The sequence below is a fragment of the Anser anser genome (genome assembly GCF_964211835.1).
Source record: "Anser anser genome assembly, chromosome: 1".
In the NCBI taxonomy this organism is placed as follows: Eukaryota; Metazoa; Chordata; class Aves; order Anseriformes; family Anatidae; genus Anser; species Anser anser.
Genome location: NC_139720.1, coordinates 78091805 through 78118021, shown reverse-complemented (window position 1 = coordinate 78118021; position 26217 = coordinate 78091805). Strand labels below are relative to the sequence as shown.

The following is a 26217-nucleotide window of genomic DNA, read 5'->3' as shown; positions in this document are numbered from 1 at the left end:
GCAGCACTGGGGATGCAGTGCAGTGAGTCCAGTGAGTGTACTGGCACCACTGGGGATGCACTGCAGTGAGTCCAGAGAGTGCACTGGCACCACTGAGAATGCACTTCAATGAGTCCAGAGAGTGCACTGGCACCACTGGGGATGCACTGCAGTGAGTCCAGAGAGTGCAGTGGCACCACTGGGGATGCACTGCAGTGAGTGCAGAGAGTGCTTTGGCACCAGTGGGGATGCACTGCAGTTACTCCAGAGACTGCACTGGCACCAATGGGGATGCAGTGCAGTGAGTCCAGAGAGTGCACTGGCACCAGTGGGGATGCACTGCAGTGAGTCCAGAGAGTGCACTGGCACCACTGGGGATGCACTGCAGTGAGTCCAGAGAGTGCACTAGCACCACTCGGGATGCAGTACAGTGAGTCCACAGAGTGCACTGGCACCACTGGGGATGCAGTGCAGTGAGTCCAGAGAGTGCACTGGCACCACTGGGGATGCAGTGCAGTGAATCCAGTGAGTGCACTGGCACCACTGGGGATGCAGTGCAGTGAGTCCAGAGAGTGCACTGGCACTACTGGGGATGCAGTGCAGTGAGTCCAGAGAGTGCACTGGCACCATTGGGGATGCACTGCAGTGAGTCCAGAGAGTGCACTGTCACTACTGGGGATGCAGTGCAGTGAGTCCAGAGAGTGCACTGGCACCACTGGGGATGCAGTGCAGTGAGTCCTGAGAGTGCACTGGCACCGCTGGGGATGCACTGCAGTTAGTCCAGAGATTGCACTGGCACCACTGGGGATGCAGTACAGTGAGTCCACACAGTGCACTAGCACTACTGGGGATGCAGTGCAGTGAGTCCAGAGAGTGCACTGGCACCACTGGGGATGCAGTGCAGTGAGTCCAGAGAGTGCACTGGCACCACTGGGGATGCACTGCTGTGAGTCCAGAGAGTGCTCTTGCACCACAGGGGATGCAATGCAGTGACTCAAGAGAGTGCACTGGCAGCACTGGGGATGCAGTGCAGTGAGTCCAGAGAGTGCACTGGCACCACTGGACATGCAGTGCAGTGAGTCCAGAGAGTGCAATGGCACCACTGGGGATGCACTGCTGTGAGTCCAGAGAGTGCACTGGCTCCACTGGGGATGCACTGCAGTGAGTCCAGAGAGTGCACTGGCACCACTGGGGATGCACTGCAGTGAGTCCAGAGAGTGTACTGGCACCACTGGGGATGCACTCAAGTGAGTCCAGAGAGTGCACTGGCACCACTGAGAATGCACTTCAGTGAGTCCAGAGAGTGCACTGGCACCACTGGGGATGCACTGCAGTGAGTCCACAGAGTGCACTAGCACTACTGGGGATGCAGTGCAGTGAGTCCAGAGAGTGCACTGGCACCACTGGGGATGCAGTGCAGTGAGTCCAGAGAGTGCACTGGCACCACTGGGGATGCAGTGCAGTGAGTCCAGAGAGTGCACTGGCACCACTGGGGATGCACTGCAGTGAGTCCAGTGAGTGCACTGGCACCACTGGGGATGCAGTGCAGTGAGTCCAGAGAGTGCACTGGCACCACTGGGGAAGCAGTGCAGTGAGTCCAGAGAGTGCAGTGGCACCACTGGGGATGCAGTGCAGTGAGTCCAGAGAGTGCACTGGCAGCACTGGGGATGCAGTGCAGTGAGTCCAGAGAGTGCACTGGCACCACTGGGGATGCACTGCAGTGAGCCCAGAGAGTGCACTGGCACCAGTGGGGATGCACTGCAGTCAGTCCTGTGAGTGCACTGGCACCACTGGGGATGCAGTGCAGTGAGTCCAGAGAATGCAGTGGCACCACTGGTGATGCAGTTTAGTGAGTCCAGAGAGTGCACTGGCACCACTGGGGATGCAGTGCAGTGAGTCCAGAGAGTGCACTGACACCACTGGGGATGCAGTGCAGTGAGTCCACAGAGTGCACTAGCACCACTGGGGATGCAGTGCAGTGAGTCCAGAGAGTGCGCTGGAACCACTGGGGATGCAGTGCAGTGAGTCCAGAGAGTGCACTGGCACCACTGGGGATGCAGTGCAGTGAGTCCAGAGAGTGCACTGGCACCAGTGGGGATGCACTGCAGTGAGTCCAGTGAGTGCACTGGCACCACTGGGGATGCACTGCAGTGAGTCCAGAGAGTGCACTGGCACCACTGGGGATGCACTGCTGTGAGTCCAGAGAGTGCTCTTGCACCACAGGGGATGCAGTGCAGTGACTCAAGAGAGTGCACTGGAGGCACTGGGGATGCAGTGCAGTGAGTCCAGAGAGTGCACTGGCACCACTAGAGATGCAGTGCAGTGAGTCCAGAGAGTGCAATGGCACCACTGCGGATGCACTGCAGTGAGTCCAGAGAGTGCACTGGCTCCACTGGGGATGCACTGCAGTGAGTCCAGAGAGTGCACTGGCACCACTGGGGATGCACTGCAGTGAGTCCAGAGAGTGTACTGGCACCACTGGGGATGCACTGAAGTGAGTCCAGAGAGTGCACTGGCACCACTGAGAATGCACTTCAGTGAGTCCAGAGAGTGCACTGGCACCACTGGGGATGCACTGCAGTGAGTCCACAGAGTGCACTAGCACTACTGGGGATGCAGTGCAGTGAGTCCAGAGAGTGCACTGGAACCACTGGGGATGCAGTGCAGTGAGTCCAGAGAGTGCACTGGCACCACTGGGGATGCAGTGCAGTGAGTCCAGAGAGTGCACTGGCACCATTGGGGATGCACTGCAGTGAGTCCAGTGAGTGCACTGGCACCACTGGGGATGCAGTGCAGTGAGTCCAGAGAGTGCACTGGCACCACTGGGGAAGCAGTGCAGTGAGTCCAGAGAGTGCAGTGGCACCACTGGGGATGCAGTGCAGTGAGTCCAGAGAGTGCACTGGCAGCACTGGGGATGCAGTGCAGTGAGTCCAGAGAGTGCACTGGCACCACTGGGGATGCAGTTCAGTGAGTCCAGAGAGTGCACTGGCACCACTGGGGATGCACTGCAGTGAGCCCAGAGAGTGCACTGGCACCAGTGGGGATGCACTGCAGTCAGTCCAGTGAGTGCACTGGCACCACTGGGGATGCAGTGCAGTGAGTCCAGAGAGTGCAGTGGCACCACTGGTGATGCAGTTTAGTGAGTTCAGAGAGTGCACTGGCACCACTGGGGATGCAGTGCAGTGAGTCCAGTGAGTGTACTGGCACCACTGGGGATGCACTGCAGTGAGTCCAGAGAGTGCACTGGCACCAATGAGAATGCACTTCAGTGAGTCCAGAGAGTGCACTGGCACCACTGGGGATGCACTGCAGTGAGTCCAGAGAGTGCAGTGGCACCACTGGGGATGCACTGCAGTGAGTCCAGAGAGTGCACTGGCACCACTGGGGATGCAGTGCAGTGAGTCCACAGAGTGCACTGGCACCACTGGGGATGCAGTGCAGTGAGTCCAGAGAGTGCGCTGGAACCACTGGGGATGCAGTGCAGTGAGTCCAGAGAGTGCACTGGCACCACTGGGGATGCAGTGCAGTGAGTCCAGAGAGTGCACTGGCACCAGTGGGGATGCACTGCAGTGAGTCCAGTGAGTGCACTGGCACCACTGGGGATGCAGTACAGGGAGTCCACACAGTGCACTAGCACCACTGGGGATGCAGTGCAGTGAGTCCAGAGAGTGCACTGGCACCACTGGGGATGCAGTGCAGTGAGTCCAGAGAGTGCACTGGCACCACTCGGGATGCACTGCTGTGAGTCCAGAGAGTGCTCTTGCACCACAGGGGATGCAGTGCAGTGACTCAAGAGAGTGCACTGGCAGCACTGGGGATGCAGTGCAGTGAGTCCAGAGAGTGCACTGGCACCACTGGAGATGCAGTGCAGTGAGTCCAGAGAGTGCAATGGCACCACTGCGGATGCACTGCAGTGAGTCCAGAGAGTGCACTGGCTCCACTGGGGATGCACTGCAGTGAGTCCAGAGAGTGCACTAGCACCACTGGGGATGCACTGCAGTGAGTCCAGAGAGTGCACTGGCACCACTGGGGATGCACTGAAGTGAGTCCAGAGAGTGCACTGGCACCACTGAGAATGCACTTCAGTGAGTCCAGAGAGTGCACTGGCACCACTGGGGATGCACTGCAGTGAGTCCACAGAGTGCACTAGCACTACTGGGGATGCAGTGCAGTGAGTCCAGAGAGTGCACTGGAACCACTGGGGATGCAGTGCAGTGAGTCCAGAGAGTGCACTGGCACCACTGGGGATGCAGTGCAGTGAGTCCAGAGAGTGCACTGGCACCACTGGGGATGCACTGCAGTGAGTCCAGTGAGTGCACTGGCACCACTGGGGATGCAGTGCAGTGAGTCCAGAGAGTGCACTGGCACCACTGGGGAAGCAGTGCAGTGAGTCCAGAGAGTGCAGTGGCACCACTGGGGATGCAGTGCAGTGACTCCAGAGAGTGCACTGGCAGCACTGGGGATGCAGTGCAGTGAGTCCAGAGAGTGCACTGGCACCACTGGGGATGCAGTTCAGTGAGTCCAGAGAGTGCACTGGCACCACTGGGGATGCACTGCAGTGAGCCCAGAGAGTGCAGTGGCACCACTGGGGATGCACTGCAGTGAGTCCAGAGAGTGCACTGGCACCACTGGGGATGCAGTGCAGTGAGTCCACAGAGTGCACTAGCACCACTGCGGATGCAGTGCAGTGAGTCCAGAGAGTGCGCTGGAACCACTGGGGATGCAGTGCAGTGAGTCCAGAGAGTGCACTGGCACCACTGGGGATGCAGTGCAGTGAGTCCAGAGAGTGCACTGGCACCAGTGGGGATGCACTGCAGTGAGTCCAGTGAGTGCACTGGCACCACTGGGGATGCACTGCAGTGAGTCCAGAGAGTGCACTGGCACCACTGGGGAAGCAGTGCAGTGAGTCCAGAGAGTGCAGTGGCACCACTAGGGATGCAGTGCAGTGAGTCCAGAGAGTGCACTGGCAGCACTGGGGATGCAGTGCAGTGAGTCCAGAGAGTGCACTGGCACCACTGGGGATGCAGTGCAGTGAGTCCAGAGAGTGCACTGGCACCACTGAGAATGCACTTCAGTGAGTCCAGAGAGTGCACTGGCACCACTGGGGATGCAGTGCAGTGAGTCCAGAGATTGCACTGGCACCACTTGGGATGCAGTTCTGTGACTCCAGAGAGCGCACAGGCACCACTGGGGATGCAGTGCAGTGAGTCCAGAGAGTGCACTGGCACCACTGGGGATGCACTGCAGTGATCCCAGAGAGTGCACTGGCACCAGTGGGGATGCACTGCAGTGAGTCCAGTGAGTGCACTGGCACCACTGGGGAAGCAGCGCAGTGAGTCCAGAGAGTGCAGAGGCACCACTGGTGATGCAGTTTTGTGAGTCCAGAGAGTGCAGTGGCACCACTGGGGATGCAGTGCAGTGAGTCCAGTGAGTGTACTGGCACCACTGGGGATGCACTGCAGTGAGTCCAGAGAGTGCACTGGCACCTCTGAGAATGCACTTCAGTGAGTCCAGAGAGTGCACTGGCACCACTGGGGGTGCAGTACAGTGAGTCCAGAGAGTGCACTGGCACCACTGGGGATGCAGTGCTGTGACTCCAGAGAGTGCAATGGCATCACTGGGGATGCAGTGCAGTGAGTCCAGAGAGTGCACTGGCACCACTGGGGATGCAGTGCAGTGAGTCCAGAGAGTGCACTGGCACCACTGGGGATGCAGTGCAGTGAGTCCAGAGAGTGCACTGTCACCACTGGGGATGCACTGCAGTGAGTCCAGAGAGTGCACTGTCACCACTGGGGATGCAGTGCAGTGAGTCCACAGAGTGTACTGGCACCACTGGGGATGCAGTGCAGTGAGTCCAGAGAGTGCACTGGCACCACTGGGGATGCACTGCAGTGAATCCAGTGAGTGCACTGGCACCACTGGGGATACAGTGCAGTGAGTCCAGAGAGTGGACTGGCACCACTGGGGATGCAGTGCAGTGAGTCCAGAGAGTGCACTGGCACCACTGGGGATGCATTGCAGTGAGTCCAGAGAGTGCACTGGCACCTCAGATGATGCAGTACAGTGAGTCCAGTGAGTGCACTGGCACCACTGGGGATGTAGTGCAGTGACTCGAGAGAGTGCACTTGCACCACTGGGGATGCAGTGCAGTGAGTCCAGAGAGTGCACTGGCACCACTGGGGATGCACTGCAGTGAGTCCAGAGAGTGCACTGGCACCACTGGGGATGCAGTGCAGTGAGTCCAGAGAGTGCACTGGCACCACTGGTGATGCACTGCAGTGAGTCCAGAGATTGCACTGGCACCACTGTGGATGCAGTGCAGTGAGTCCAGAGACTTCACTGGCACCACTGGGAATGCAGAGAAGTGAGTGCAGAGAGTGCACTGGCACCACTGGGGATGCAGTGCAGTGAGTCCAGAGAGTGCACTGGCACCACTGGGGATGCAGTGCAGTGAGTCCAGAGAGTGCACTGGCACCACCTGTGATGCAGTGCAGTGAGTCCAGTGAGTGCACTGGCACCAATGGGGATGCAGTGCAGTGAGTCCAAAGAGTGCACTGGCACCACTGGGAATGCACTGCAGTGAGTCCAGAGATTGCACTGGCACCACTGGGGATGCAGTGCAGTGAGTCCAGAGAGTGCACTGGCACCACTGGGGATGCACTTCAGTGAGTCCAGAGAGTGCACTGGCACCAGTGGGGATGCAGTGCAGTGAGTCCAGAGAGTGCACTGGCACCACTGGGGATGCACTGCAGTAAGTCCAGAGAGTACACTGACACCAGTGGGGATGCAGTGCAGCGAGTCCAGAGAGTGCACTGGCACCACTGGGGATGCACTGCAGTGAGTCCAGAGAGTGCACTGGCACCACTGGGGATGTGTCCAGTGAGTCCAGTGAGTGCACTGGCACCACTGGGGATGCAGTGCAGTGAGTCCAGAGAGTACACTGGCACCAGTGGGGATGCAGTGCAGTGAGTCCAGAGAGTGCACTGGCACCACTGGGGATGCAGTGCAGTCAGTCCAGTGAGTGCACTGGCACCACTGGGGGTGCAGTACAGTGAGTCCAGAGAGTGCACTGGCACCACTGGGGATGCAGTGCAGTGAGTCCAGACAGTGCACTGGCACCACTGGGGATGCCCTGCAGTGAGTCCAGAGAGTGCACTGGTACCACTGGGGATGCAGTGCAGTGAGTCCAGAGAGTGCACTGGCACCACTGGGGATGCAGTGCCGTGAGTCCAGAGAGTGCACTGGCACCACTGGGGCTTCAGTGCAGTGAGTCCAGAGAGTGCACTGGCACCACTGGGGATGCACTGCAGTGAGTCCAGAGAGTGCACTGGCACCACTGGTGATGCACTGCAGTGAGTCCAGAGAGTGCACTGTCACCACTGGGGATGCAGTACAGTGAGTCCACAGAGTGCACTGGCACCAGTGGGTATGCAGTACAGTGAGTCCAGAGAGTGCACTGGCACCACTGGGCATGCAGTGCAGTGAGTCCAGAGAGTGCACTGGCACCACTGGGGATGCGGTGCTGGGAGTCCAGAGAGTGCTTTGGCACCAGTGGGGATGCAGTGCAGTTACTCCAGAGACTGCACTGGCACCACCGGGGATGCAGTGCAGTGAGTCCAGAGAGTGCACTGGCACCACTGGGGATGCAGTGCAGTGAGTCCAGAGATTGCACTGGCACCACTGGGGATGCAGTGCTGTGACTCCAGAGAGCGCACTGGCACCACTGGGGATGCAGTGCAGTGAGTCCAGAGAGTGCACTGGCACCACTGGGGATGCACTGCAGTGAGCCCAGAGAGTGCACTGGCACCAGTGGGGATGCACTGCAGTGAGTCCAGTGAGTGCACTGGCACCACTGGGGAAGCAGTGTAGAGAGTCCAGAGAGTGCAGTGGCACCACTGGTGATGCAGTTTAGTGAGTCCAGAGAGTGCACTGGCACCACTGGGGATGCAGTGCAGTGAGTCCAGTGAGTGTACTGGCACCACTGGGGATGCACTGCAGTGAGTCCAGAGAGTGCACTGGCACCACTGAGAATGCACTTCAATGAGTACAGAGAGTGCACTGGCACCACTGGGGATGCACTGCAGTGAGTCCAGAGAGTGCACTGGCACCACTGGGGATGCACTGCAGTGAGTGCAGAGAGTGCTTTGGCACCAGTGGGGATGCACTGCAGTTACTCCAGAGACTGCACTGGCACCACTGGGGATGCAGTGCAGTGAGTCCAGAGAGTGCACTGGCACCACTGGTGATGCACTGCAGTGAGTCCAGAGAGTGCACTGTCACTACTGGGGATGCAGTGCAGTGAGTCCAGAGAGTGCACTGGCACCACTGGGGATGCACTGCAGTGAGTCCAGAGATTGCACTGGCACCACTGGGGATGCAGTACAGTGAGTCCACACAGTGCACTAGCACCACTGGGGATGCAGTGCAGTGAGTCCAGAGAGTGCACTGGCACCACTGGGGATGCAGTGCAGTGAGTCCAGAGAGTGCACTGGCACCACTGGGGATGCACTGCTGTGAGTCCAGAGAGTGCTCTTGCACCACAGGGGATGCAGTGCAGTGACTCAAGAGAGTGCACTGGCAGCACTGGGGATGCACTGCAGTGAGTCCAGAGAGTGCACTGGCACCACTGGAGATGCAGTGCAGTGAGTCCAGAGAGTGCAATGGCACCACTGCGGATGCACTGCAGTGAGTCCAGAGAGTGCACTGGCTCCACTGGGGATGCACTGCAGTGAGTCCAGAGAGTGCACTGGCACCACTGGGGATGCACTGCAGTGAGTCCAGAGAGTGTACTGGCACCACTGGGGATGCACTGAAGTGAGTCCAGAGAGTGCACTGGCACCACTGAGAATGCACTTCAGTGAGTCCAGAGAGTGCACTGGCACCAATGGGGATGCACTGCAGTGAGTCCACAGAGTGCACTAGCACTACTGGGGATGCAGTGCAGTGAGTCCAGAGAGTGCACTGGAACCACTGGGGATGCAGTGCAGTGAGTCCACAGAGTGCACTAGCACCACTGGGGATGCAGTGCAGTGAGTCCAGAGAGTGCACTGGCACCACTGGGGATGCACTGCAGTGAGTCCAGTGAGTGCACTGGCACCACTGGGGATGCAGTGCAGTGAGTCCAGAGAGTGCACTGGCACCACTGGGGAAGCAGTGCAGTGAGTCCAGAGAGTGCAGTGGCACCACTGGGGATGCAGTGCAATGAGTCCAGAGAGTGCACTGGCAGCACTGGGAATGCAGTGCAGTGAGTCCAGAGAGTGCACTGGCACCACTGGGGATGCAGTTCAGTGAGTCCAGAGAGTGCACTGGCACCACTGGGGATGCAGTGCAGTGAGTCCAGAGAGTGCACTGGCACCACTGAGAATGCAGTGCTGTGACTCCAGAGAGCGCACAGGCACCACTGGGGATGCAGTGCAGTGAGTCCAGAGAGTGCACTGGCACCACTGGGGATGCACTGCAGTGAGCCCAGAGAGTGCACTGGCACCAGTGGGGATGCACTGCAGTCAGTCCAGTGAGTGCACTGGCACCACTGGGGATGCAGTGCAGTGAGTCCAGAGAGTGCAGTGGCACCACTGGTGATGCAGTTTAGTGAGTCCAGAGAGTGCACTGGCACCACTGGGGATGCAGTGCAGTGAGTCCAGTGAGTGTACTGGCACCACTGGGGATGCACTGCAGTGAGTCCAGAGAGTGCACTGGCACCACTGAGAATGCACTTCAGTGAGTCCAGAGAGTGCAGTGGCACCACTGGGGATGCAGTGCAGTGAGTCCAGAGAGTGCACTGACACCACTGGGGATGCAGTGCAGTGAGTCCAGAGAGTGCACTGGCACCACTGGGGATGCAGTGCAGTGAGTCCAGAGAGTGCACTGGCACCACTGGGGATGCGGTGCTGGGAGTCCAGAGAGTGCTTTGGCACCAGTGGGGATGCAGTGCAGTTACTCCAGAGACTGCACTGGCACCACTGGGGATGCAGTGCAGTGAGTCCAGAGAGTGCACTGGCACCACTGGGGATGCAGTGCAGTGAGTCCAGAGATTGCACTGGCACCACTGGGGATGCAGTGCTGTGACTCCAGAGAGCGCACTGGCACCACTGGGGATGCACTGCAGTGAGCCCAGAGAGTGCACTGGCACCAGTGGGGATGCACTGCAGTGAGTCCAGTGAGTGCACTGGCACCACCTGTGATGCAGTGCAGTGAGTCCAGAGAGTGCAGTGGCACCACTGGGGATGCAGTTTAGTGAGTCCAGAGAGTGCACTGGCACCACTGGGGATGCAGTGCAGTGAGTCCAGTGAGTGTACTGGCACCACTGGGGATGCACTGCAGTGAGTCCAGACAGTGCACTGGCACCACTGAGAATGCACTTCAATGAGTCCAGAGAGTGCACTGGCACCACTGGGGATGCACTGCAGTGAGTCCAGAGAGTGCAGTGGCACCACTGGGGATGCACTGCAGTGAGTCCAGAGAGTGCTTTGGCACCAGTGGGGATGCACTGCAGTTACTCCAGAGACTGCACTGGCACCACTGGGGATGCACTGCAGTGAGTCCAGAGAGTGCACTGGCACCAGTGGGGATGCACTGCAGTGAGTCCAGAGAGTGCACTGGCACCACTAGGGAAGCAGTGCAGTGAGTCCAGAGAGTGCAGAGGCACCACTGGTGATGCAGTTTAGTGAGTCCAGAGAGTGCACTGGCACCACTGGGGATGCAGTGCAGTGAGTCCAGTGAGTGTACTGGCACCACTGGGGATGCACTGCAGTGAGTCCAGAGAGTGCACTGGCACCACTGAGAATGCACTTCAGTGAGTCCAGAGAGTGCACTGGCACCACTGGGGGTGCAGTACAGTGAGTCCAGAGAGTGCACTGGCACCACTGGGGATGCAGTGCTGTGACTCCAGAGAGTGCACTGGCACCACTGGGGATGCAGTGCAGTGAGTCCAGAGAGTGCACTGGCACCACTGGGGATGCAGTGCAGTGAGTCCAGTGAGTGTACTGGCACCACTGGGGATGCAGTGCAGTGAGTCCAGAGAGTGCACTGGCACCACTGGGGATGCAGTGCAGTGAGTCCAGAGAGTGCACTGGCGCCACTGGGGATGCACTGCAGTGAGTCCAGAGAGTGCACTGTCACCACTGGGGATGCACTGCAGTGAGTCCAGAGAGTGCACTGTCACCACTGGGGATGCAGTGCAGTGAGTCCACAGAGTGCACTGGCACCACTGGGGATGCAGTGCAGTGAGTCCAGAGAGTGCACTGGCACCACTGGGGATGCACTGCAGTGAATCCAGTGAGTGCACTGGCACCACTGGGGATGCAGTGCAGTGAGTCCAGAGAGTGCACTGGCACCACTGGGGATGCAGTGCAGTGAGTCCAGAGAGTGCACTGGCACCACTGGGGATGCAGTGCAGTGAGTCCAGAGAGTGCACTGGCACCAATGGTGCTGCAGTGCAGTGAGTCCAAAGAGTGCACTGGCACCACTGGGAATGCACTGCAGTGAGTCCAGAGATTGCACTGGCACCACTGGGGATGCAGTGCAGTGAGTCCAGAGAGCGCACTGGCACCACTGGGGATGCAGTGCATTGAGTCCAGAGAGTGCACTGGCACAACTGGGGATGCACTTCAGTGAGTCCAGAGAGTGCACTGGCACCAGTGGGGATGCAGTGCAGTGAGTCCAGAGAGTGCACTGGCACCACTGGGGATGCACTGCAGTAAGTCCAGAGAGTACACTCGCACCAGTGGGGATGCAGTGCAGTGAGTCCAGAGAGTGCACTGGCACCACTGGGGATGCACTGCAGTGAGTCCAGAGAGTGCACAGGCACCACTGGGGATGTGTCCAGTGAGTCCAGTGAGTGCACTAGCACCACTGGGGATGCAGTGCAGTGAGTCCAGAGAGTACACTGGCACCCGTGGGGATGCAGTGCAGTGAGTCCAGAGAGTGCACTGGCACCACTGGGGATGCAGTGCAGTCAGTCCAGTGAGTGCACTGGCACCACTGGGGGTGCAGTACAGTGAGTCCAAAGAGTGCACTGGCACCACTGGGGATGCAGTGCAGTGAGTCCAGAGAGTGCACTGGCACCACTGGGGATGCCCTGCAGTGAGTCCAGAGAGTGCACTGGCACCACCTGTGATGCAGTGCAGTGAGTCCAGAGAGTGCACTGGCACCACTGGGGATGCAGTGCAGTGAGTCCAGAGAGTGCACTGGCACCACTGGGGCTTCAGTGCAGTGAGTCCAGAGAGTGCACTGGCACCACTGGGGATGCACTGCAGTGAGTCCAGAGAGTGCACTGGCACCACTGGGGATGCACTGCAGTGAGTCCAGAGAGTGCACTGTCACCACTGGGGATGCAGTACAGTGAGTCCACAGAGTGCACTGGCACCAGTGGGTATGCAGTACAGTGAGTCCAGAGAGTGCACTGGCACCACTGGGCATGCAGTGCAGTGAGTCCAGAGAGTGCACTGGCACCACTGGGGATGCGGTGCTGGGAGTCCAGAGAGTGCTTTGGCACCAGTGGGGATGCAGTGCAGTTACTCCAGAGACTGCACTGGCACCACCGGGGATGCAGTGCAGTGAGTCCAGAGAGTCCACTGGCACCACTGTGGATGCAGTGCAGTGAGTCCAGAGATTGCACTGGCACCACTGGGGATGCAGTGCTGTGACTCCAGAGAGCGCACTGGCACCACTGGGGATGCAGTGCAGTGAGTCCAGTGAGTGTACTGGCACCAATGGGGATGCACTGCAGTGAGTCCAGGCAGTGCACTGGCACCACTGAGAATGCACTTCAATGAGTCCAGAGAGTGCACTGGCACCACTGGGGATGCACTGCAGTGAGTCCAGAGAGTGCACTGGCACCACTGGGGATGCAGTACAGTGAGTCCACACAGTGCACTAGCACCACTGGGGATGCACTGCAGTGAGTCCAGAGAGTGCACTGGCACCACTGGGGATGCAGTGCAGTGAGTCCAGAGAGTGCACTGGCACCACTGGGGATGCACTGCTGTGAGTCCAGAGAGTGCTCTTGCACCACAGGGGCTGCAGTGCAGTGACTCAAGAGAGTGCACTGGCACCACTGGGCATGCACTGCAGTGAGTCCAGAGAGTGCACTGGCACCACTGGAGATGCAGTGCAGTGAGTCCAGAGAGTGCAATGGCACCACTGCGGATGCACTGCAGTGAGTCCAGAGAGTGCACTGGCTCCACTGGGGATGCACTGCAGTGAGTCCAGAGAGTGCACTGGCACCACTGGGGATGCACTCCAGTGAGTCCAGAGAGTGTACTGGCACCACTGGGGATGCACTGAAGTGAGTCCAGAGGGTGCACTGGCACCACTGAGAATGCACTTCAGTGAGTCCAGAGAGTGCACTGGCACCACTGGGGATGCACTGCAGTGAGTCCACAGAGTGCACTAGCACCACTGGGGATGCAGTGCAGTGAGTCCAGAGAGTGCGCTGGAACCACTGGGGATGCAGTGCAGTGAGTCCAGAGAGTGCACTGGCACCACTGGGGATGCAGTGCAGTGAGTCCAGAGAGTGCACTGGCACCACTGGGGATGCATTGCAGTGAGTCCAGTGAGTGCACTTGCACCACTGGGGATGCAGTGCAGTGAGTCCAGAGAGTGCACTGGCACCACTGGGGAAGCAGTGCAGTGAGTCCAGAGAGTGCAGTGGCACCACTAGGGATGCAGTGCAGTGAGTCCAGAGAGTGCACTGGCAGCACTGAGGATGCAGTGCAGTGAGTCCAGAGAGTGCACTGGCACCACTGGGGATGCAGTTCAGTGAGTCCAGAGAGTGCACTGGCACCACTGGGGATGCAGTGCAGTGAGTCCAGAGAGTGCACTGGCACCACTGAGAATGCACTTCAGTGAGTCCAGAGAGTGCACTGGCACCACTGGGGATGCAGTGCAGTGAGTCCAGAGATTGCACTGGCACCACTGGGGATGCAGTGCTGTGACTCCAGAGAGCGCCCAGGCACCACAGGGTATGCAGTGCAGTGAGTCCAGAGAGTGCACTGGCACCACTGGGGATGCACTGCAGTGAGCCCAGAGAGTGCACTGGCACCACTGGGGATGCACTGCAGTGAGTCCAGTGAGTGCACTGGCACCACTGGGGAAGCAGTGCAGTGAGTCCAGAGAGTGCAGAGGCACCACTGGTGATGCAGTTTAGTGAGTCCAGAGAGTGCACTGGCACCACTGGGGATGCAGTGCAGTGAGTCCAGTGAGTGTACTGGCACCACTGGGGATGCACTGCAGTGAGTCCAGAGAGTGCACTGGCACCACTGAGAATGCACTTCAGTGAGTCCAGAGAGTGCACTGGCACCACTGGGGATGCACTTCAGTGAGTCCAGAGAGTGCAGTGGCACCACTGGGGATGCACTGCAGTGAGTCCAGAGAGTGCACTGGCACCACTGGGGATGCAGTGCTGTGACTCCAGAGAGTGCACTGGCACCACTGGGGATGCAGTGCAGTGAGTCCAGAGAGTGCACTGGCACCACTGGGGATGCGGTGCCGGGAGTCCAGAGAGTGCTTTGGCACCAGTGGGGATGCACTGCAGTTACTCCAGAGACTGCACTGGCACCACTGGGGATGCAGTGCAGTGAGTCCAGAGAGTGCACTGTCACCACTGGGGATGCACTGCAGTGAGTCCAGAGAGTGCACTGTCACCACTGGGGATGCAGTTCAGTGGTTCCACAGAGTGCACTGGCACCACTGGGGATGCAGTGCAGTGAGTCCAGAGAGTGCACTGGCACCACTGGGGATGCACTGCAGTGAATCCAGTGAGTGCACTGTCACCACTGGGGATGCAGTTCAGTGGTTCCACAGAGTGCACTGGCACCACTGGGGATGCAGTGCAGTGAGTCCAGAGAGTGCACTGGCACCACTGGGGATGCACTGCAGTGAATCCAGTGAGTGCACTGGCACCACTGGGGATACAGTGCAGTGAGTCCAGAGAGTGCACTGGCACCACTGGGGATGGAGTGCAGTGAGTCCAGAGAGTGCACTGGCACCACTGGGGATGCATTGCAGTGAGTCCAGAGAGTGCACTGGCACCACAGATGATGCAGTACAGTGAGTCCAGTGAGTGCACTGGCACCACTGGGGATGTAGTGCAGTGACTCGAGAGAGTGCACTTGCACCACTGGGGATGCAGTGCAGTGAGTCCAGAGAGTGGACTGGCACCACTGGGGATGCACTGCAGTGAGTCCAGAGAGTGCACTGGCACCACTGGGGATGCAGATCAGTGTGTCCAGAGAGTGCACTGGCACCACTGGTGATGCACTGCAGTGAGTCCAGAGATTGCACTGGCACCACTGTGGTTGCAGTGCAGTGAGTCCAGAGACTTCACTGGCACCACTGGGAATGCAGAGAAGTGAGTGCAGAGAGTGCACTGGCACCACTGGGGATGCAGTGCAGTGAGTCCAGAGAGTGCACTGGCACCACTGGGGATGCAGTGCAGTGAGTCCAGAGAGTGCACTGGCACCACCTGTGATGCAGTGCAGTGAGTCCAGAGAGTGCACTGGCACCAATGGGGCTGTAGTGCAGTGAGTCCAAAGAGTGCACTGGCACCACTGGGAATGCAGTGCATTGAGTCCAGAGAGTGCACTGGCACCACTGGAGATGCACTTCAGTGAGTCCAGAGATTGCACTGGCACCACTGGGGATGCAGTGCAGTGAGTCCAGAGAGTGCACTGGCACCACTGGGGATGCACTGCAGTGAGTCCAGAGAGTACACTGGCACCAGTGGGGATGCAGTGCAGTGAGTCCAGAGAGTGCACTGGCACCACTGGGGATGCACTGCAGTGAGTCCAGAGAGTGCACTGGCACCACTGGGGATGCAGTGCAGTGAGTCCAGAGAGTGCACTGGCACCACTGGGGAAGCAGTGCAGTGAGTCCAGAGAGTGCAGTGGCACCACTAGGGATGCAGTGCAGTGAGTCCAGAGAGTGCACTGGCAGCACTGGGGATGCAGTGCAGTGAGTCCAGAGAGTGCACTGGCACCACTGGGGAAGCAGTGCAGTGAGTCCAGAGAGTGCAGTGGCACCACTAGGGATGCAGTGCAGTGAGTCCAGAGAGTGCACTGGCACCAGTGGGGATGCACTGCAGTGAGTCCAGTGAGTGCACTGGCACCACTGGGGAAGCAGTGCAGAGAGTCCAGAGAGTGCAGTGGCACCACTGGTGATGCAGTTTAGTGAGTCCAGAGAGTGCACTGGCACCACTGGGGATGCAGTGCAGTGAGTCCAGTGAGTGTACTGGCACCACTGGGGATGCACTGCAGTGAGTCCAGTGAGTGCACTGGCACCACTGAGAATGCACTTCAATGAGTCCAGAGAGTGCACTGGCACCACTGGGGATGCAGTGCAGTGAGTCCTGAGAGTGCACTGGCACCACTGGGGATGCACTGCAGTGAGTCCAGAGATTGCACTGGCACCACTGGGGATGCAGTACAGTGAGTCCACACAGTGCACTAGCACCACTGGGGATGCAGTGCAGTGAGTCCAGAGAGTGCACTGGCACCACTGGGGATGCAGTGCAGTGAGTCCAGAGAGTACACTGGCACCACTGGGGATGCACTGCTGTGAGTCCAGAGAGTGCTCTTGCACCACAGGGGATGCAGTGCAGTGACTCAAGAGAGTGCACTGGCAGCACTGGGGATGCAGTGCAGTGAGTCCAGAGAGTGCACTGGCACCACTGGAGATGCAGTGCAGTGAGTCCAGAGAGTGCAATGGCACCACTGCGGATGCACTGCAGTGAGTCCAGAGAGTGCACTGGCTCCACTGGGGATGCACTGCAGTGAGTCCAGAGAGTGCACTGGCACCACTGGGGATGCACTGCAGTGAGTCCAGAGAGTGTACTGGCACCACTGGGGATGCACTGAAGTGAGTCCAGAGAGTGCACTGGCACCACTGAGAATGCACTTCTGTGAGTCCAGAGAGTGCACTGGCACCACTGGGGATGCACTGCAGTGAGTCCACAGAGTGCACTAGCACTACTGGGGATGCAGTGCAGTGAGTCCAGAGAGTGCACTAGCACCACTGGGGATGCAGTGCAGTGAGTCCAGAGAGTGCACTGGCACCACTGGGGATGCACTGCAGTGAGTCCAGTGAGTGCACTGGCACCACTGGGGATGCAGTGCAGTGAGTCCAGAGAGTGCACTGGCACCACTGGGGAAGCAGTGCAGTGAGTCCAGAGAGTGCAGTGGCACCACTGGGGATGCAGTGCAGTGAGTCCAGAGAGTGCACTGGCACCACTGGGGATGCAGTGCAGTTAGTCCAGAGAGTGCACTGGCACCACTGGGGATGCAGTTCAGTGAGTCCAGAGAGTGCACTGGCACCACTGGGGATGCAGTGCAGTGAGTCCAGAGAGTGCACTGGCACCACTGAGAATGCAGTGCTGTGACTCCAGAGAGCGCACAGGCACCACTGGGGATGCAGTGCAGTGAGTCCAGAGAGTGCACTGGCACCACTGGGGATGCACTGCAGTGAGCCCAGAGAGTGCACTGGCACCAGTGGGGATGCACTGCAGTCAGTCCAGTGAGTGCACTGGCACCACTGGGGATGCAGTGCAGTGAGTACAGAGAGTGCAGTGGCACCACTGGTGATGCAGTTTAGTGAGTCCAGAGAGTGCACTGGCACCACTGGGGATGCAGTGCAGTGAGTCCAGTGAGTGTACTGGCACCACTGGGGATGCACTGCAGTGAGTCCAGAGAGTGCACTGGCACCACTGAGAATGCACTTCAGTGAGTCCAGAGAGTGCACTGGCACCACTGGGGATGCACTGCAGTGAGTCCAGAGAGTGCAGTGGCACCACTGGGGATGCACTGCAGTGAGTCCAGAGCGTGCACTGGCACCACTGGGGATGCAGTGCAGTGAGTCCAGAGAGTGCACTGGCACCACTGGGGATGCAGTGCAGTGAGTCCAGAGAGTTCACTGGCACCACTGGGGATGCGGTGCTGGGAGTCCAGAGAGTGCTTTGGCACCAGTGGGGATGCAGTGCAGTTACTCCAGAGACTGCACTGGCACCACTGGGGATGCAGTGCAGTGAGTCCAGAGAGTGCACTGGCACCACTGGGGATGCAGTGCAGTGAGTCCAGAGATTGCACTGGCACCACTGGGGATGCACTGCAGTGAGTCCAGTGAGTGCACTGGCACCACTGGGGAAGCAGTGCAGTGAGTCCAGAGAGTGCAGTGGCACCACCGGGGATGCAGTTTAGTGAGTCCAGAGAGTGCACTGGCACCACTGGGGATGCAGTGCAGTGAGTCCAGTGAGTGTACTGGCACCACTGGGGATGCACTGCAGTGAGTCCAGAGAGTGCACTGGCACCACTGAGAATGCACTTCAATGAGTCCAGAGAGTGCACTGGCACCACCGGGTAGCACTGCAGTGAGTCCAGAGAGTGCAGTGGCACCACTGGGGATGCACTGCAGTGAGTCCAGAGAGTGTACTGGCACCACTGGGGATGCACTAAAGTGAGTCCAGAGAGTGCACTGGCACCACTGAGAATGCACTTCTGTGAGTCCAGAGAGTGCACTGGCACCAGTGGGGATGCACTGCAGTGAGTCCAGAGAGTGCACTGGCACCACTGGGGATGCACTGCAGTGAGTCCAGAGAGTGCACTGTCACCTCTGGGGATGCAGTGCAGTGAGTCCACAGAGTGCACTGGCACCACTGGGGATGCAGTGCAGTGAGTCCAGAGAGTGCACTGGCACCACTGGGGATGCAGTGCAGTGAATCCAGTGAGTGCACTGGCACCACTGGGGATGCAGTGCAGTGAGTCCAGAGAGTGCACTGGCACCACTGGGGATGCACTGCAGTGAGTCCAGAGAGTGCACTGTCACTACTGGGGATGCAGTGCAGTGAGTCCAGAGAGTGCACTGGCACCACTGGGGATGCAGTGCAGTGAGTCCTGAGAGTGCACTGGCACCACTGGGGATGCACTGCAGTGAGTCCAGAGATTGCACTGGCACCACTGGGGATGCAGTACAGTGAGTCCACACAGTGCACTTGCACCACTGGGGATGCAGTGCAGTGAGTCCAGAGAGTGCACTGGCACCACTGGGGATGCAGTGCAGTGAGTCCAGAGAGTGCACTGGCACCACTGGTGATGCACTGCTGCGAGTCCAGAGAGTGCTCTTGCACCACAGGTGATGCAGTGCAGTGACTCAAGAGAGTGCACTGGTAGCACTGGGGATGCAGTGCAGTGAGTCCAGAGAGTGCAATGGCACCACTGCGGATGCACTGCAGTGAGTCCAGAGAGTGCACTGGCACCACTGGGGATGCACTGCAGTGAGTCCAGAGAGTGTACTGGCACCACTGGGGATGCACTGAAGTGAGTCCACAGAGTGCACTGGCACCACTGAGAATGCACTTCAGTGAGTCCAGAGAGTGCACTGGCACCACTGGGGATGCACTGCAGTGAGTCCACAGAGTGCACTAGCACCACTGGGGATGCAGTGCAGTGAGTCCAGAGAGTGCGCTGGAACCACTGGGGATGCAGTGCAGTGAGTCCAGAGAGTGCACTGGCACCACTGGGAATGCAGTGCAGTGAGTCCAGAGAGTGCACTGGCACCAGTGGGGACGCACTGCAGTGAGTCCAGTGAGTGCACTGGCACCACTGGGGATGCAGTGCAGTGAGTCCAGAGAGTGCACTGGCACCACTGGGGAAGCAGTGCAGTGAGTCCAGAGAGTGCAGTGGCACCACTAGGGATGCAGTGCAGTGAGTCCAGAGAGTGCACTGGCACCACTGGGGATGCAGTGCAGTGAGTCTTGAGAGTGCACTGGCACCACTCTGGATGCAGTTCAGTGAGTCCAGAGAGTGCACTGGCACCACTGGGGATGCAGTGCAGTGATTCCAGAGAGTGCACTGGCACCACTGAGAATGCACTTCAGTGAGTCCAGAGAGTGCACTGGCACCACTGGGGATGCAGTGCAGTGAGTCCAGAGATTGCACTGGCACCACTTGGGATGCAGTGCTGTGACTCCAGAGAGCGCACAGGCACCACTGGGGATGCAGTGCAGTGAGTCCAGAGAGTGCACTGGCACCACTGGGGATGCACTGCAGTGAGCCCAGAGAGTGCACTGGCATCAGTGGGGATGCACTGCAGTGAGTCCAGTGAGTGCACTGGCACCACTGGGGAAGCAGTGCAGTGAGTCCAGAGAGTGCAGAGGCACCACTGGTGATGCAGTTTAGTGAGTCCAGAGAGTGCACTGGCACCACTGGGGATGCAGTGCAGTGAGTCCAGTGAGTGTACTGGCACCACTGGGGATGCACTGCAGTGAGTCCAGAGAGTGCACTGGCACCACTGAGAATGCACTTCAGTGAGTCCAGAGAGTGCACTGGCACCACTGGGGGTGCAGTACAGTGAGTCCAGAGAGTGCACTGGCACCACTGGGGATGCAGTGCTGTGACTCCAGAGAGTGCACTGGCACCACTGGGGATGCAGTGCAGTGAGTCCAGAGAGTGCACTGGCACCACTGGGGATGCAGTGCAGTGAGTCCAGTGAGTGTACTGGCACCACTGGGGATGCAGTGCAGTGAGTCCAGAGAGTGCACTGGCACCACTGGGGATGCAGTGCAGTGAGTCCAGAGAGTGCACTGGCACCACTGGGGATGCACTGCAGTGAGTCCAGAGAGTGCACTGTCGCCACTGGGGATGCACTGCAGTGAGTCCAGAGAGTGCACTGTCACCACTGGGGATGCAGTGCAGTGAGTCCACAGAGTGCACTGGCACCACTGGGGATGCAGTGCAGTGAGTCCAGAGAGTGCACTGGCACCACTGGGGATGCACTGCAGTGAATCCAGTGAGTGCACTGGCACCACTGGGGATACAGTGCAGTGAGTCCAGAGAGTGCACTGGCACCACTGGGGATGCAGTGCAGTGAGTCCAGAGAGTGCACTGGCACCACTGGGGATGCAGTGCAGTGAGTCCAGAGAGTGCACTGGCACCACAGATGATGCAGTACAGTGAGTCCAGTGAGTGTACTGGCACCACTGGGGATGCAGTGACGCGAGTCCAGACAGTGCACTGGCACCACTGAGAATGCACTTCAATGAGTCCAGAGAGTGCACTGGCACCACCGGGGATGCACTGCAGTGAGTCCAGAGAGTGCAGTGGCACCACTGGGGATGCACTGCAGTGAGTCCAGAGAGTGTACTGGCACCACTGGGGATGCACTGAAGTGAGTCCAGAGAGTGCACTGGCACCACTGAGAATGCACTTCTGTGAGTCCAGAGAGTGCACTGGCACCAGTGGGGATGCACTGCAGTGAGTCCAGAGAGTGCACTGGCACCAGTGGGGATGCACTGCAGTGAGTCCAGAGAGTGCACTGTCACCTCTGGGGATGCAGTACAGTGAGTCCACAGAGTGCACTGGCACCACTGGGGATGCAGTGCAGTGAGTCCAGAGAGTGCACTGGCACCACTGGGGATGCAGTGCAGTGAATCCAGTGAGTGCACTGGCACCACTGGGGATGCAGTGCAGTGAGTCCAGAGAGTGCACTGGCACCACTGGGGATGCACTGCAGTGAGTCCAGAGAGTGCACTGTCACTACTGGGGATGCAGTGCAGTGAGTCCAGAGAGTGCACTGGCACCACTGGGGATGCAGTGCAGTGAGTCCTGAGAGTGCACTGGCACCACTGGGGATGCACTGCAGTGAGTCCAGAGATTGCACTGGCACACGTGGGATGCAGTACAGTGAGTCCACACAGTGCACTTGCACCACTGGGGATGCAGTGCAGTGAGTCCAGAGAGTGCACTGGCACCACTGGGGATGCAGTGCAGTGAGTCCAGAGAGTGCACTGGCACCACTGGTGATGCACTGCTGCGAGTCCAGAGAGTGCTCTTGCACCACAGGTGATGCAGTGCAGTGACTCAAGAGAGTGCACTGGTAGCACTGGGGATGCAGTGCAGTGAGTCCAGAGAGTGCAATGGCACCACTGCGGATGCACTGCAGTGAGTCCAGAGAGTGCACTGGCACCACTGGGGATGCAGTGCAGTGATTCCAGAGAGTGCACTGGCACCACTGAGAATGCACTTCAGTGAGTCCAGAGAGTGCACTGGCACCACTGGGGATGCAGTGCAGTGAGTCCAGAGATTGCACTGGCACCACTTGGGATGCAGTGCTGTGACTCCAGAGAGCGCACAGGCACCACTGGGGATGCAGTGCAGTGAGTCCAGAGAGTGCACTGGCACCACTGGGGATGCACTGCAGTGAGCCCAGAGAGTGCACTGGCACCAGTGGGGATGCACTGCAGTGAGTCCAGTGAGTGCACTGGCACCACTGGGGAAGCAGTGCAGTGAGTCCAGAGAGTGCAGAGGCACCACTGGTGATGCAGTTTAGTGAGTCCAGAGAGTGCACTGGCACCACTGGGGATGCAGTGCAGTGAGTCCAGTGAGTCTACTGGCACCACTGGGGATGCACTGCAGTGAGTCCAGAGAGTGCACTGGCACCACTGAGAATGCACTTCAGTGAGTCCAGAGAGTGCACTGGCACCACTGGGGGTGCAGTACAGTGAGTCCAGAGAGTGCACTGGCACCACTGGGGATGCAGTGCTGTGACTCCAGAGAGTGCACTGGCACCACTGGGGATGCAGTGCAGTGAGTCCAGAGAGTGCACTGGCACCACTGGGGATGCAGTGCAGTGAGTCCAGTGAGTGTACTGGCACCACTGGGGATGCAGTGCAGTGAGTCCAGAGAGTGCACTGGCACCACTGGGGATGCAGTGCAGTGAGTCCAGAGAGTGCACTGGCACCACTGGGGATGCACTGCAGTGAGTCCAGAGAGTGCACTGTCGCCACTGGGGATGCACTGCAGTGAGTCCAGAGAGTGCACTGTCACCACTGGGGATGCAGTGCAGTGAGTCCACAGAGTGCACTGGCACCACTGGGGATGCAGTGCAGTGAGTCCAGAGAGTGCACTGGCACCACTGGGGATGCACTGCAGTGAATCCAGTGAGTGCACTGGCACCACTGGGGATACAGTGCAGTGAGTCCAGAGAGTGCACTGGCACCACTGGGGATGCAGTGCAGTGAGTCCAGAGAGTGCACTGGCACCACTGGGGATGCAGTGCAGTGAGTCCAGAGAGTGCACTGGCACCACAGATGATGCAGTACAGTGAGTCCAGTGAGTGCACTGGCACCACTGGGGATGTAGTGCAGTGACTCGAGAGAGTGCACTGGCACCACTGGGGATGCAGTGCAGTGAGTCCAGAGAGTGCACTGGCACCACTGGTGATGCACTGCAGTGAGTCCAGAGATTGCACTGGCAGCACTGTGGATGCAGTGCAGTGAGTCCAGAGACTTCACTGGCACCACTGGGAATGCAGAGAAATGAGTGCAGAGAGTGCACTGGCACCAGTGGGGATGCAGTGCAGTGAGTCCAGAGAGTGCACTGGCACCACTGGGGATGCAGTGCAGTGAGTCCAGAGAGTGCACTGGCACCACCTGTGATGCAGTGCAGTGAGTCCAGAGAGTGCACTGGCACCAATGGTGCTGCAGTGCAGTGAGTCCAAAGAGTGCACTGGCACCACTGGGAATGCACTGCAGTGAGTCCAGAGATTGCACTGGCACCACTGGGGATGCAGTGCAGTGAGTCCAGAGAGTGCACTGGCACCACTGGGGATGCAGTGCATTGAGTCCAGAGAGTGCACTGGCACAACTGGTGATGCACTTCAGTGAGTATAGAGAGTGCACTGGCACCAGTGGGGATGCAGTGCAGTGAGTCCAGAGAGTGCACTGGCACCACTGGGGATGCACTGCAGTAAGTCCAGAGAGTACACTCGCACCAGTGGGGATGCAGTGCAGTGAGTCCAGAGAGTGCACTGGCACCACTGGGGATGCACTGCAGTGAGTCCAGAGAGTGCACTGGCACCACTGGGGATGTGTCCAGTGAGTCCAGTGAGTGCACTGGCACCACTGGGGATGCAGTGCAGTGAGTCCAGAGAGTACACTGGCACCAGTGGGGATGCAGTGCAGTGAGTCCAGAGAGTGCACTGGCACCACTGGGGATGCAGTGCAGTCAGTCCAGTGAGTGCACTGGCACCACTGGGGGTGCAGTACAGTGAGTCCAGAGAGTGCACTGGCACCACTGGGGATGCACTGCAGTGAGTCCAGACAGTGCACTGGCACCACTGGGGATGCCCTGCAGTGAGTCCAGAGAGTGCACTGGCACCACCTGTGATGCAGTTCAGTGAGTCCAGAGAGTGCACTGGCACCACTGGGGATGCAGTGCAGTGAGTCCAGAGAGTGCACTGGCACCACTGGGGCTTCAGTGCAGTGAGTCCAGAGAGTGCACTGGCACCACTGGGGATGCACTGCAGTGAGTCCAGAGAGTGCACTGGCACCACTGGGGATGCAGTGCATTGAGTCCAGAGAGTGCACTGTCACCACTGGGGATGCAGTACAGTGAGTCCACAGAGTGCACTGGCACCAGTGGGTATGCAGTACAGTGAGTCCAGAGAGTGCACTGGCAGCACTGAGGATGCAGTGCAGTGAGTCCAGAGAGTGCACTGGCACCACTGGGGATGCGGTGCTGGGAGTCCAGAGAGTGCTTTGGCACCAGTGGGGATGCAGTGCAGTTACTCCAGAGACTGCACTGGCACCACCGGGGATGCAGTGCAGTGAGTCCAGAGAGTGCACTGGCACCACTGGGGATGCAGTGCAGTGAGTCCAGAGATTGCACTGGCACCACTGGGGATGCAGTGCTGTGACTCCAGAGAGCGCACTGGCACCACTGGGGATGCAGTGCAGTGAGTCCAGAGAGTGCACTGGCACCACTGGGGATGCACTGCAATGAGCCCAGAGAGTGCACTGGCACCAGTGGGGATGCACTGCAGTGAGTCCAGTGAGTGCACTGGCACCACTGGGGAAGCAGTGCAGAGAGTCCAGAGAGTGCAGTGGCACCACTGGTGATGCAGTTTAGTGAGTCCAGAGAGTGCACTGGCACCACTGGGGATGCAGTGCAGTGAGTCCAGTGAGTGTACTGGCACCAATGGGGATGCACTGCAGTGAGTCCAGAGAGTGCACTGGCACCACTGAGAATGCACTTCAATGAGTCCAGAGAGTGCACTGGCACCACTGGGGATGCACGGCAGTGAGTCCAGAGAGTGCAGTGGCACCACTGGGGATGCACTGCAGTGAGTGCAGAGAGTGCTTTGGCACCAGTGGAGATGCACTGCAGTTAATCCAGAGACTGCACTGGCACCACTGGGGATGCAGTGCAGTGAGTCCAGAGAGTGCACTGGCACCAGTGGGGATGCACTGCAGTGAGTCCAGTGAGTGCACTGGCACCACTGGGGATGCACTGCAGTGAGTCCAGAGAGTGCACTGTCACCACTGGGGATGCAGTACAGTGAGTCCACAGAGTGCACTGGCACCACTGGGGATGCAGTGCAGTGAGTCCAGAGAGTGCACTGGCACCACTGGGGATGCAGTGCAGTGAATCCAGTGAGTGCACTGGCACCACTGGGGATGCAGTGCAGTGAGTCCAGAGAGTGCACTGGCACTACTGGGGATGTAGTGCAGTGAGTCCAGAGAGTGCACTGGCACCACTGGGGATGCACTGCAGTGAGTCCAGAGAGTGCACTGTCACTACTGGGGATGCAGTGCAGTGAGTCCAGAGAGTGCACTGGCACCACTGGGGATGCAGTGCAGTGAGTCCAGAGAGTGCATTGGCACCACTGGGGATGCACTGCTGTGAGTCCAGAGAGTGCTCTTGCACCACAGGGGCTGCAGTGCAGTGACTCAAGAGAGTGCACTGGCAGCACTGGGGATGCAGTGCAGTGAGTCCAGAGAGTGCACTGGCACCACTGGAGATGCAGTGCAGTGAGTCCAGAGAGTGCACTGGCACCACTGGGGATGCAGTGCAGTGAGTCCAGAGAGTGCACTGGCACCACTGAGAATGCACTTCAGTGAGTCCAGAGAGTGCACTGGCACCACTGGGGATGCCCTGCAGTGAGTCCAGAGAGTGCACTGGCACCACTGGTGATGCACTGCAGTGAGTCCAGAGAGTGCACTGTCACCACTGGGGATGCAGTGCCGTGAGTCCAGAGAGTGCACTGGCACCACTGGGGCTTCAGTGCAGTGAGTCCAGAGAGTGCACTGGCACCACTGGGGATGCACTGCAGTGAGTCCAGAGAGTGCACTGGCACCACTGGTGATGCACTGCAGTGAGTCCAGAGAGTGCACTGTCACCACTGGGGATGCAGTACAGTGAGTCCACAGAGTGCACTGGCACCAGTGGGTATGCAGTACAGTGAGTCCAGAGA

General features: G+C 58.8%; 2 long non-coding RNA genes across 2 annotated transcripts in view; one reads left to right on the top strand and one right to left on the bottom strand.

The window, feature by feature from the left end:
- The window catches only part of LOC310896868, a 368699-nt gene that overhangs the window by 92883 nt on the left and 249599 nt on the right, over positions 1-26217 (top strand). The window lies entirely within an intron of this gene.
- The window catches only part of LOC310896873, a 230999-nt gene that overhangs the window by 118525 nt on the left and 86257 nt on the right, over positions 1-26217 (bottom strand). The window lies entirely within an intron of this gene.